At 46.4% G+C, this 12,341-nt stretch overlaps 1 long non-coding RNA gene across 1 annotated transcript; it reads left to right on the forward strand.

Annotated features, from left to right (window-relative positions):
- Window positions 1–4,447: 4,447 nt before the first annotated feature.
- On the forward strand, window positions 4,448–10,362 carry LOC133509590 (uncharacterized). The gene is made up of 3 exons (XR_009797387.1): window positions 4,448–4,578; window positions 8,416–8,477; window positions 10,241–10,362. It is a non-coding gene; the product is annotated as an uncharacterized LOC133509590 (long non-coding RNA).
- The last annotated feature ends 1,979 nt before the right edge of the window (window positions 10,363–12,341 follow it).

Raw genomic sequence — 12,341 nt, forward strand, 5'->3', positions numbered from 1 at the left:
CAACTGCGGCGGTTTATGTACGGTAGTTGCCTATACCGAGCCAATCATGATTATTCCTGAATCTGCCCTAAATCACCATCCAGTGACCAAATTGTATAGACAGCGTCGTGATGTCCTCTCTGATAGAGATGTGCCACACAATCAAAGAATTTGGGGTAAAGGCACCATGATTGCTTATGCCTTATTCCCCAGCACGGGCCTCTGTGATATTATGAGAGAAATAACGTACAATCGATTTGCATTCCTTAAATTTTTAAATGCTTCCATTGATATCCAGAACGCCACAAATGAGGAAGTTACTGCCCTTAGACTCACTGTCGTGCAACATAGAATGGTATTGGACATGTCCTTGGCCGCCCAAGGAGGTGTTTGCGCTATAATTGGTGAAGCCTGTTGTATGTACGTTCCAGACAATTCTGGTTCCGGTGGTATCATTGTTCAGAAATTGGGCAAATTGTCAAAATTACGTGATGAGGTCCAGCACTCCATGGCCCAAGAGAACTGGGACTGGTGGTCATGGTTGTCCTCCGGATCATGGACCTCTGTGTTGCTCAAAGCTCTGCTCCCAATACTTGTCATACTGATCACGTTCTGCTGTTTCTGTATGTGCGTCGTACCACTGGCTCGTTGGTGTGTGGAACGAGCGGTGATAGGTGTGGTGCAGATTCAGTATCATCAGCTGCAGCAGAAGGATGATGTGCACTTTCCTGATCTTTTCCCTGACCCGGACTATGGTGACGACCCGGTATAAATACTGACTGATTTCCTACTGTCTACGGGTGCGGTACTGAGAACCAAACCCCACCGGTGAGGACATGTGCTAGTAACCTATGTCCTCCGCTTTCTTTCCCTCTTTATTTAGGTTTACTGTGTTCTCTGCCATTTTTTATTTGATTCCCTTCTCAGCCAGGCCATGAGGCTGTTGCTCCAAGCGGAGGGCAGGGGAGGAATTTTTCCCTACTAAGAGGGTTTTCGCCTCCCCCTGACTGGGTACCTATGTTGTGCATTATTATGATGTTGTGCTCTAAAACCTGTTATAGGACTGAGCTCAATTGATGTTTCAAAAATCCACAACAGGGGGGAAATGTAAGATAAGCTTACACATTTCACAGAGGCCTGTGAAATGTATCACCTCATGTGTCATAAATCTCTTTTAATGACTCTGTTGCTGTGCAGGGATGCGTGTGTGTGCTGTTTGTCTATGGGAAGTTTAAGAGCTCAAGGTGACTGCAAATTTATGATAGCTGCATTCTTGTGGGTTTTTGTAACAGGAAGAACTGTGTCTACTCAGAGGACACCCGGCCTTGAGAAGATTAACTGTCTCTGTATAACAACTTTACTTGTCTTGTGAAACCTGCTCTCCCCCACCCTATGTGTGGAGCTCAATAAAATGTGTGGTTTTGGGGAGACTCGGAGAGAGTCTTACGTGCGGGTGTGGAGGATATGTTCTTCTCTCCTAAGCTCTCCCCAAACTGCAGTTTGGTAAAAAATAACTCTGCCTCTGTCTCAATCATTCTATCCCGGTGCCGTGAGCTTCTGGGTCCACATTGAGCGAGAAGTCCGTGCTTTGGACCTAACAGAGAGCCGGGATTGAAGACGCATTTTCAGAACTGTGAGGCCAATGCTTTCCAGCTGCGACACAATGCCGCCTAGTTTCAAATAACCATCCATCCAACCATTTTTTGCCGCTTATCCTCACAAGGGTCAAGGGGAGTGCTGGAGCCTATCTCAGGTGTCAACGGGCAGGAGGCGGGGTACACCCTGAACTGATTTCCAGCCAATCGCAGGGCACATAGAAACAAACAGCCGCACTCACAATCACACCTAGGGGCAATTTAGAGTGTCCAATTAATGTTGCATTATTTTGAGATGTGGGAGGAAACCTGAGTGCCTGGAGAAGACCCACGCAGGCACGGGGAGAACATACCAATTCCACACAGGGAGGGGAGATTGAACCCGGATTCTCAGAACTGTGAATCCAACACTTTCCAGCTGCAACACCATGCCATCTAGTTTCAAATATGTAAAGTATAAATATTGTTTACATATTTTATTAAGCCTGCTACCCAAATAGACATCCATGAAAATTCCTGGGGTGTGTTTTTATGTGTCGGGGGAGGGTGGGTCGTACTTCTCAGTTTTTCACATTTGAGGGGGGGTTCTGGTCCCCATTAACCTCAAAAAACGAGGGATTAGAGTATACCCACACCTGATCAGCACCACTCACCGTGGGCAACTCCAGTGTGGGAGAGTGTTCAACCCCCTTCGAGACCACTGGTACCATAGTCCAAGCCTTGTGCGGAGGCGAGCCCAACTATATTTAGTCGGAACCTTTCGACCTCACACGCCAGCTTGGGCTCCTTCCTTGCCAGAGAGGGGGCATTCCACGTTGCCAGAGCCAGCTTCTGTAGCCGGGATTGGATCGCCAAGGTCCCTACCTTCTGCCACCGCCCAGCTCACACTGCACTCAAGCCCTATACCCCCTCCCACAGGTGGTCAGCCCATAAGAAAGGGAATTTAGGTTAGCCTTTTGGGCTGTGTCCGGCCGGGCTCCATGGGTCCAGGCCCAGCCTTCAAGAGACACCTGCAGGACTATCTCCAGAGGAGGGCCCCGTTGAATCTACTTCCGGGCAAGGGAACCATCAATCCATTATTTGTCATGATATGGGTCTTTTTGCCATGGTTTGTCTGGTCCGTCACCTCGCACCAGTTTGCCATGGGTGACCCTACCAGGGGTGTGAAGCCCCACACAACTTAGCTCCTACGATCATTGGGACCAACAAACCCCTCCACAACGATGAGATGATGGCTTCCACTTCAGCGTCTTCTATGTAATCTCACTGTGAATGACATGAGGAAAATTGTACTTGAGAACCACTATTGAACCTATGCTTCAATATAATAGATTTATGAACACTCCAGCAGAATTCCCGATTATATCAGATGTGTTTAACTCACTGCGTGACAAATTACAGCAGGAGGATTGGACGCTCAATCTTCAACACTACAAAATGACATTTCTCTCCTTTGCCTTAGTGGACAACCATTTAAATTCGCTTGCGTTGTTACATTGGGTAATTGGGCTATAATCGACTCAACCCCAACTGCAACGGACAACCAAAACCACTGAACAGATTGTTGGCACCACCCTACCCACCCTTGAAGATTTGGACCAGAGCGGGCAGAATCCTTTCGGACCCTCCAACTTCCTGGCCAGCAGCTCTTCCAGCTCCTTCCGTCGGGTAGGCTGTACCGATCAATGCAAAGCAAAACTAGCAGGCATTCAAATTGTTTTTTTCCCTCTAGTAATTAAGTTCTTGATCAACCTACTAGTTCTGCCTTGTGCCATAGTTGGGACATAGTATTAGTATTATTGATATATAATGTAGACCATTGGTCCTCAAACTATGCTCTGCGGGCCGGACCCAGACCGCCTCCACGTTTGGTCAGACCCCCTGAACAATACCAAAGACAAAATTTTTTTCATCTATGTGTATTTATATTTCACAATAAAGTTGGTCTTTTGCAATAGAATTTTCCTTATTTATGAAATATTTTCATGATTAACTATTAGTTGGTAACTATTTCATTAACACATATATGTGACATTTGTTCCACCCTTCTGAAGTCTCATCTCAAATAAGAGCACATGTTGCTATTTAAGGCTTATCCGGCAACCCCCAGAAAAAAATCCTAAACCCGTGAACGGAATGGAATCATGGCAAAAAGTTTCGGGTAGAGAAAAATTGATACATAATGGAGGGTATTTAACCCAATGTGGACAAACGATTATTTTTTTGTGCAATGGAAAGAAAAGTCACATCAGTCAAGAGGCGGTGGGGGGATTCAAAGAATACAATCTGTGGAGACACTACGAATCCCGTCACAAAGACAAGTATGATAGCTTGCAAGGCCAAATGCGAGCAGACAAACTCAAATCTAAAAATTGGAATGTTAGCTCACCGAAATACATGTGTACGCTAAGCTCAGCTGAACCAGTCATCTGTTCGGGCTAGATTTCAGGTTGCTCAACTGATAGCAAGCGGCGGTAAACCTTTCATTGACAGAGTTTGTCAAGAAATGCATGAATGCTGTCGCGAAGCAAGTGTATCCCAAGAAAAAAGACGTCTTTAATACCATGAGTCTGTCAGCAAGTACAATCACCAGACGTATTGAAGAAATTGTGGGTAATGTTCATGCCCATCTGCAGCAGAAGACGAAAGAATTTCAATTTTTTTTGCATCAGTGTTTGAGACATTCAACTTTTCACCAACGAGATGAGGCCGACTGTTCACATTGATGAACATCTAAAGGTAAGCTCACTTTTCTGACCTTCATTCTGACCATATATAAATATAAACGAAATAAGATCTGCTCAGATAAAACTGATCACCACAACCATACTGGGAGTGGTAATGGTTGTGCTGTATCACTGGGTTCAGTTTCTCAGCCTGCGTGCTCTGTGGTTTTCACAGGCGAGTTGACAAGAGAGAGCTGCAACAGCGATGTCTGCAAGCCTACTGGAACCTACAATAGAATTATAAGGAAGCAACACAGTAACTTTGAGAGACTGCTCAGGTGAGTCATTTGAATAAAAGATTCTGCTCTAAGAAATCAGCTAAAGTTGAAAATGTTAAAATTGTGCATGGCACATCAGAAAGTTTATGTTCCTTATTTCTGTAAAAACCCATAGTGTCAGGCAGTTCGGGAAATGTATTTATTCAGTCCAGTGTTGGGGATCAGGCAGGCAGTCAACGGGAGCAGCAGTAACAAGTACGTCAAGCGTAGGAGGCAGGTCAGTGGGCAGGAATGGGATCACGAGAGTGTGGGAACGAGGCATGAAGCAACGATCTGGCAAAGGCCAGCCCGTACGTGTGGTTCTTTATACCTGGGACGTAATTACTAGAGATGAGGTGCAGGTGTGCGCCTCCGCCGATTGCGGCAAGTGTGTGCCGCCTCGGGGACCGGTACGGCCAGGACAGGGACCGTCAGGGCCATGACAGTACCCCACTTTAACAACCGGCCCTGGATGGCCCGGGTGCCTCGGGGTGAGAGTCGTAAAAGTCTCTGATGGGGAGGGATCAACCATGAACCGGGACGGGATCCATGATCAATCTTTGGAACCGTAGCCCTCCCAGTCCACCAGGTACTGGACACCCCTTCCCCGACGGCGAGACGACAGGAGGCGGCGCACAGTGTAGACCGGACCCCCATCACCCATGCGAAGGGGAGGAGGGGGCTCGGTAGGCGGGACCAGCGGAAATGACCGAGCTGGCTTGATCACACTGACATGAAAGGTAGGGTGGACCTGCATCGATCTTGGGAGTTTCAATGATACTGCCACTGTGTTGAACAGCTTAGTGACAGGGAAAAGACCGATGAACCTGGGGGCCAGCTTACGAGATTCCATCCATAGCGGGAGGCCTCTTGGCGACAGCCAGATGCAATTTCCAACTTTATAGGTCAGAGCCCTCAACCTCTTGCGGTCCGCTGCGGCCTTGTAGGTGCACCTCATACGTAGCAGCATTCGTTTGGCTCGCTCCCGGGTCTGCTTAAAGCGCTTTACCATGGCCATTACAGACCAAACCAGTGAGTCAGTGTCGAGAGACAGGAAGAGAGAGGTTGGGTAGCCCTGCACCACATGGAAGGCGACATACCTGTCGAAGGTGAGGGAAGGGAGTTGTGGAAGTGGAAGACCGGTCACAAAATCTAGGGAGATGTGGGACAATGGACGTCGAGGAACGGGCAGCAGATGAAGTTCTCCTGCATGCTGTTGCCGGGAGGGTTTGTTGGCAGTGCAACCTGGGCACACATTGACATTCTTGTATGTCTTTTTTTATGTTCGGCCACCAAAAGCACTGTTCAACCACCGACTGCGTCTTTGCCATGCCCGGGTGACACACGGTGCGGTTTGTGTGGGCCCAGTCAATCGCCTTCCCCTCAGAGGAGGAACGACATACAGTTTGTTGGTAGGGCAGTCTTTAAGTGCTTCTTTCACTTGGAGCTCGATCTCCCAAGTGAAGGTCGACATGAAGCAGGTGTCCGGAAGAATCAGGGGGGTGATCGGGTTTGTGCCTCTCCTCCTCGTATATGCGCGACAGCACATCGGGATTCCCATTTTTGGACCCCGGCTGGTAGGACATAGTGAATCGGAACCTAGTCAAAACGAGGGCCCACCTAGCTTGCCGGGCGTTCAGCCTCTTAACGGTTTTTAGATATTCAAGGTTTTTACGGTCCGTCAGCACTATGAAAGGGACCTCAGTCCCCTCCGACCAGTGTCTCCACTCCCCCATGGCCGTCTTAACGGCGAGTAACTCCCGGTTGCCGATATCATAGTTCCGTTCCGCCAGAGTCAGCTTCTTGGAGAGGAAAGCGCAGGGGTGTAGTCTCCCATCCCTGGAACTCTTCTGAGAGAAGACCGCCCCAATTCCAGAATCTGATGCGTCCACCTCGACACTAAACTCGAGAGTGGCGTGCACACAATCCGCTGGGCGTCCATGACCGGCAGGGTTGCGGCGCGGACGGTCTTGGGCTCGGGGCGGCGGTGGCTGTCAGCGGACTGGTGTTGGGAGCACTGAACATGGACGTGAACCACAAACCCAGCAGCGCACACATCTCCTGTAACCGGTGACTATTTACCTGGAGAGCGGCTTCCTGCTCGGCGATAAGTCTGACCTAGATCTGCAAGGACGGTGGATCCCAGCTGAGTCAGCTGGGTCCATGTTAACGCCAGATCGTTCTGTTGCAACCAGAACACGGGGTTGGACCCAAATGCAGGACTTGGGAGACGTAAGGGCAGTTCGGGAAATGTATTTATTCAGTCCAGTGTCGGGGATCAGGCAGGCAGTAAACGGGAGCAGCAGTAACAAGAACGTCAGGGGTAGGAGGCAGGTCCGTGGGCAGGCAGGAGTCGGTACACAGGAGATCAGGAACGGGATTACGAGAGTGCGGGAGCGAGGCATGAAGCAACAATCTGGCAAAGGCCAGACCGTACGTGTGGTTCTAAGCAACACAGTAACTTTGAGAGACTGCTCACGTGAGTCATTTGAATAAAAGATTCTGCTCTAAGAAATCAGCTAAAGTTGAAAATGTTAAAATTGTGCATGGCACATCAGAAAGTTTATGTTTCTTATTTCTGTAAAAACCCAGAGTGTCAGGCAGTTCGGGAAATGTATTTATTCAGTCCAGTGTTGGGGATCAGGCAGGCAGTCAACGGGAGCAGCAGTAACAAGTACGTCAAGCGTAGGAGGCAGGTCAGTGGGCAGGAATGGGATCACGAGAGTGCGGGAACGAGGCATGAAGCAACGATCTGGCAAAGGTCAGATCGTACGTGTGGTTCTTTATACCTGGGATGTAATTACTAGAGACGAGGCGCAGGTGTACGCCTCCGCCGATTGCGGCAGGTGCGTGCCGCCTCGCGGACTGGTATGGCCAGGACAGGGACTGGCAGGGCCATGACACAGGGTTATTTCATAAATAGTGTCATTTATTTCCTGGCTTTTTTTCTGTGAAGAACCCGGGGAGGGTTATTTAGTTGTTATTTATTTCATTAATAGTATTATTATTTATTTCCTGACTTTTGTTCTGTGAAGAATCCAGAAAAGGTTATTTGATTTTGTGTGAGTTTCTGGAAAACAATGAACTTTTACGTTTAGGTACTCCTGCAGTACCTCCTGGCCCATCAGAGAAGCAAAAAATAATGTGGCTCTCACAGGAAAATGTTTGGGGACCACTGCTGTAGACTATCCCAGATTTGTCAGTTTAAACTGCTCCCTTTGCACAATTGTCATTGCACTGCTCTATAACGATGAAACCTAACCCTAAACCTAATGGGTAAGAGCAAGCTGTATTAGCGTAACATAATGTAGCGCTTTCTACAATATGTTAAACTGCTCTAAATGCAGACTCTGCATCTTGTACAACTATGACTCTCTTAATGAATAGTTCATATTAATTGAATGTCTATTGTTCTTCATTCTTGTTTGTTTGATTGTTCTTCTTCTCAGTACGCAACATGAATGTTATACCAGGGCGGCACCGACAACCAGCGAAAAAAACCTTTTGTCTTGTAACATACTAGGCCATTAAATCAAATTCTGCTTCTGATTCCATAATTCATCTGTGTTTATGTTACCTGTCAAATCACTACCTTTGTCCGTTGGACAATATCTGTGAAGTCCCTTTATGCTATTAATTTACTATACTCGGTGTATGACGTATACACAGGTGCAACGACCCCTGCGAATATCAAAACGCACCAGAGAAACCACCCAGTGTGATGCCCTGACCCTTCTTGGTGTGCCGCCCTCCCAATCCTGCAGATGGATGATATCTTGACAGAAAAACCTTCTCTACACCTTTCAAATTGCACCTCAAGGCCATTTTACCCACCCCGCCGACCCTCTTGTCTTCCAGGCAACACCTTGGACCCGACTCTTCTGTTCCAGATGCAGTGATGTACAATAACATCTGTGCTGGTACGCAGCCTTTCTCTTCTCCTCTGCGTTTTTCATGATCTCCACAGTGCCTGCTTGTCATTTAATCTGTCTGTGGCTCACCTTGACCACCACTCTTTATATTATTTCTTCCTGTGCCCTGCACAAGCTTAATTCTAATTTCTCCTCTTTTGTGTAGCTGCTCATTAGCATTATTGAAGACATTGTTTTAGCAACTCTGTGAATCGCACTTAACAACCACCCTCGTAGCAAAGTTTGTCACACAAGCAACCGCCCACGTTGCATCATGCACAAAACAAATAATGATCAACACAATGAGACCGGACCAATCAACCAGTTCCAACCTCTGCGTGCATGCTTACTACACCAAGTCCGCCAATGCAGATGGTCAACTAGGACACTGAAAAATACAAATGTACTGCTTTACTGGAAACTAATAACATAACGGCTGAAATAAAGTGCATTCTCAGTGCGCCCATCAGTGACACTCGCAGCCGTACTACCAGCAAGACACAACTTCAATAATTCCAGTCGAAAATCAACAACACATGGTTAATGAAGTAACCAATTCTTGGTTCCTAAGCAACGCGCTGACAATCGCCACTTTAGTTCTTGACTCTTATAGTGCAGCTTTGAACCTAAATAGGCAGGCCGTAATCACTCTCTTGTCTGCGTCACACAAATTGCTAACATATTGATGAATGACTGGCTAGATGAAATTCCTCCCTTTCTAAACAACTTAGCAATTGATCACATTCCCCCACATTTGTGGCCCCTAATCTTCATAAAAGGGTATAGAAAGTCTTCAAATCGCCTTTTGCTTATATTATATAGTTTTTTTAGGCTGAATTTAAATCTGAAATCAGATATGAAGGCAACATTTGTAGTTATCAATTATCGGCAAAAATTTATCACATATTGACGAATTGCCCAGAAAAACCCAAGCACGGAGCGAAAACTCCCAAGAGGATGGGTGACGTCACACTGAGAAACACAAACATGGTTGCAGTACAAGTACAAGTACGAGAACGACGATGAATTTTCCGATAATTTGAGTGATGAACATGATTCTGAAGGGTCTCATGAAGATGGTAAAGAATACTAAGTATATAAATGCGTTAATGGTTATCAGTTTGAGCCAGTTAGACACAAGTAAAAAAATCGGGTCCAAGCGGGGTGGAACATTTGGAGGAACGTGTCTGGTGTTCTATGCAACAGAAGAGTCTCCGCTAGGATGAAGGGCAAAGTTTATAAAACAGTGGTGAAGCCGGCCATGATGTACGGATTAGAGACGGTGGCACTGAAGAAACAACAGAAAGCAGAACTTGAGGTAGCAGAAATGAAGATGCTGAGGTTCTCGCTTGGAGTGAACAGGTTGGATAGGATTAGAAACGAGCTCATGAGAGGGATAGTCAAAATTGGATGTTCTGGAGACAAGGTTAGAGATAGCAGACTTAGATGGTTTGGACATGTTCAGAGGCGAGAGAGTGAGTATATTGGTAAAGGGGTGCTGAGGATGGAGCTGCCAGGCAAAAGAGCGAGAGGAAGACCAAAGAAAAGGTTGATGGATGTTGTGAGGGAGGACATGAGACAGTGGGTGTTGAAGAAGATGCACAAGATCGGCTTGGATGGAAAAAGATGACACGCTGTGACGACCCCTAACGGGACAAGCCGAAAGAAAAAGAAGTAGACAGAACACAAGTTCAAATGCAGACGAAGCAGTGGACTTGTTGAGATGTCCATCCATCAATTTCCTAACCCGCTTGTTGTCACTATGGTTGCAGGTATGCTGGAGCGTATCCTAGCTATCTTTGGGCGAGAGGCAGGATACACCCTGAACTGGTTGCTAGCCACCACAGGGGATATATGAACAAACAACCATTCACACTCACATCCACATCAGGGGTAAGTTACAGAATTCAATTAAAAATTACAGTACATGATTTTTGGAATGTGTGAGGAAACCGGAGAACCAAAATCCACACAGGCACTGGGAGAATATGCCAATTCCAAAAAGGCATTGTCTTTGTGTGTGTTCTTATATGTTGGTTTTTGTCCATTTTTTATTCAGGGTCAGCGGTCTGTATGCATCAAAACTGGGAATCGAAAAGTTTTAATTTGAATGAAACAAATCCCGGCAATATGGTGGAGCAACTGGTTAGAGCATTGGCCTCACAGTTCTCAGGACCGGGGTTCAAATCGCAGCCCTGTCTTTTTGGAATTTGCATGTTCTCCCTGTGTCTCCGTGGGCTCCTCCCACATCCCAAGAACATGCATTGATTGGAGACTCTAAAGCGCCCCTAAGTGTGATTGTGAGTGCGACTGTTGTTTGTCTCTATGTGGTCTGCGATTGGCCGGCAACCAGTTCAGAACGTACCTGGCCTCCTACCCGATGATAGCTTGGATAGGCTCCAGCATTCCTGTGAACCTTGTGAGGATAAGCAGCTCAGAAAATGGATGACTGGATGGAAATGAAACCCAGAGAACCACAGTGTTAGTCTCGGTTCCAATCGGTTTTTGATGACCAACCTGATTCTCAAAGAATTTCAGCAACATGTAACTGTGTGTGTGCGCGTGCGTGCATGCGTGGTGTGTGTGTGTGTGATCAGCGGACATAAAGGCAGAGGAACTCAATGACATATGAAATATGAAAGATTTTATGAAGTCAGTTATAATTAATATTTGCCTTGTTTGTAATGTGATGGAATACTTACAGCAACTTCTAACTTCCAGCAAGTTTTCAACCATAAACAAAAAATTGGGTTCTTATGACGCGCTCCCCGAACATACTCGAAGCTCAAGACACTGGGGTAGGGTTATTCTATCCACCACAAGGGCTACCACAAGTGACGCTGCAATTGACAAACAGCGCACGATATGCAATGGCGAGCAACGTGTTGAAATATGAGATACATACAGGAGCATGAACTTGGCATTGTCAAACCATACGTTTGACCTGATAAAAAAGTCAGAACAGTGATGCCGAGGAACCAAGTTGGAACTCTACAATAGAAAGAGAGTGGTCACTGGCTTGATGTGAAACTGTGTTAAAAGAAAGTATTTTTATCCATTCGTGACTTGAAATAATGGCATCTCAGAGGTGCCAATATTTTTTAGTATGACTATGCGGTACACAGGGAGTCCTCAGTTTACGTCCAAGATCCGTTCCTACGCGAGCGACTTAACTCTAATTTCACCGGATAATCGGATTTCACCGTCGAAGTCAAGATTTACGATGGCCGGTGGGAATGTCTTCAGCATTCCCGTGACCCTTGTGAGGATAGGCGGCTCAGAAAATGGATGGTTGTTGGTACTTCATATAAAAAACTAAAATACATCAAAATAAAAAATATATAAGATGCTTCACTTACCATTACTGCGAGAGGTGGATGGCAAAGAATAAAGGGAGGCTGCACTTAGCTATTGCTAAGGAAGCATATGCAGGTAGCCATTGCTAGCGGTAAATTCCTTGTCAGTGTCCTGCCCTTTCTGGTCGTTCAAAGTTAGGAAAATACACCGTGGCTTTTCCCTGAATGAACATTAGGCTGATATGAAGCCTGCACTGATTTCGATCCTCGATCCATGATGTTAGTAATCTTTCCATCTTGGCAACGATCGAAGAACGTTGCTTTGTTTTTGTTTTTTCTTCACAAAAAATGTTGCTTCGTGATCACTGTATCCCTCACATGGGCCAAACCCTTCACGCGTGCTAAAATACGGGCTTTGTCCTTAATAACAATTGCCACGGTCAGCCAACTGAAGTCCAAGTCTTTATGATCGTCATGTTGACCTTCATTTCCATGGTCATTGCTTCTCTTTTAGCTGGACGAGCAATGCTAAAAAACCCAGATTTCATCTTTTGGGCCATAATGTGTAAAAATGTGG

The sequence above is a fragment of the Syngnathoides biaculeatus genome, chromosome 12, assembly GCF_019802595.1.
Source record: "Syngnathoides biaculeatus isolate LvHL_M chromosome 12, ASM1980259v1, whole genome shotgun sequence".
Taxonomy (NCBI): Eukaryota; Metazoa; Chordata; class Actinopteri; order Syngnathiformes; family Syngnathidae; genus Syngnathoides; species Syngnathoides biaculeatus.